This window comes from Chrysochloris asiatica, unplaced genomic scaffold, assembly GCF_000296735.1.
Source record: "Chrysochloris asiatica unplaced genomic scaffold, ChrAsi1.0 scaffold00020, whole genome shotgun sequence".
Taxonomy (NCBI): Eukaryota; Metazoa; Chordata; class Mammalia; order Afrosoricida; family Chrysochloridae; genus Chrysochloris; species Chrysochloris asiatica.
The window spans coordinates 16,729,926-16,730,472 of NW_006408538.1; positions in this window are offsets into that span (position 1 = coordinate 16,729,926).

The window sequence follows — 547 nt, forward strand, 5'->3', positions numbered from 1 at the left end:
GTTCTGTAATCTGTGTTGTTATTGATGGCGGTCCTCACTGCACTTCCACCCAATCCGCCATCTTGTTTGTTCTCCCTGATGGTTGCCTTTTGAACTTTGTCCTGACTGGCAATTGAAGATGTTTCCATTCCATACTCTGCTGTTTATTCTCAGGGTCGTAGTGAAAGTAACCAGTAATGAGTAAACAAAAAACCCCAAAACTTTTACCTTCCTTCGAGTATAGGTCCAAATTTTATTTGCAGATGTCCAAATGCTTCTGTTTTTGCTCTTCTGTGAGTTGTTTCGGTATCCATCTTGCATAAACTTTTTGAAACCCAAGTCTGTCATGGAGTATTTCATAGGCAGAGCCATGGCTGATTTGCAAATGATTTGCCACATAATCTACTGTCACTCGTCTATTCGACAGAATCATTTCATGTGCACACTCGCTCAGTGTTGTCATCAGCTGTGGACACGGGCGGGTGTTTTAATATAACTGGAGTGCAATAATTTTGGACTCACCCTTGAATATTTGCCACAAAAAAAATTTCTCTAAAGAATAAAACTC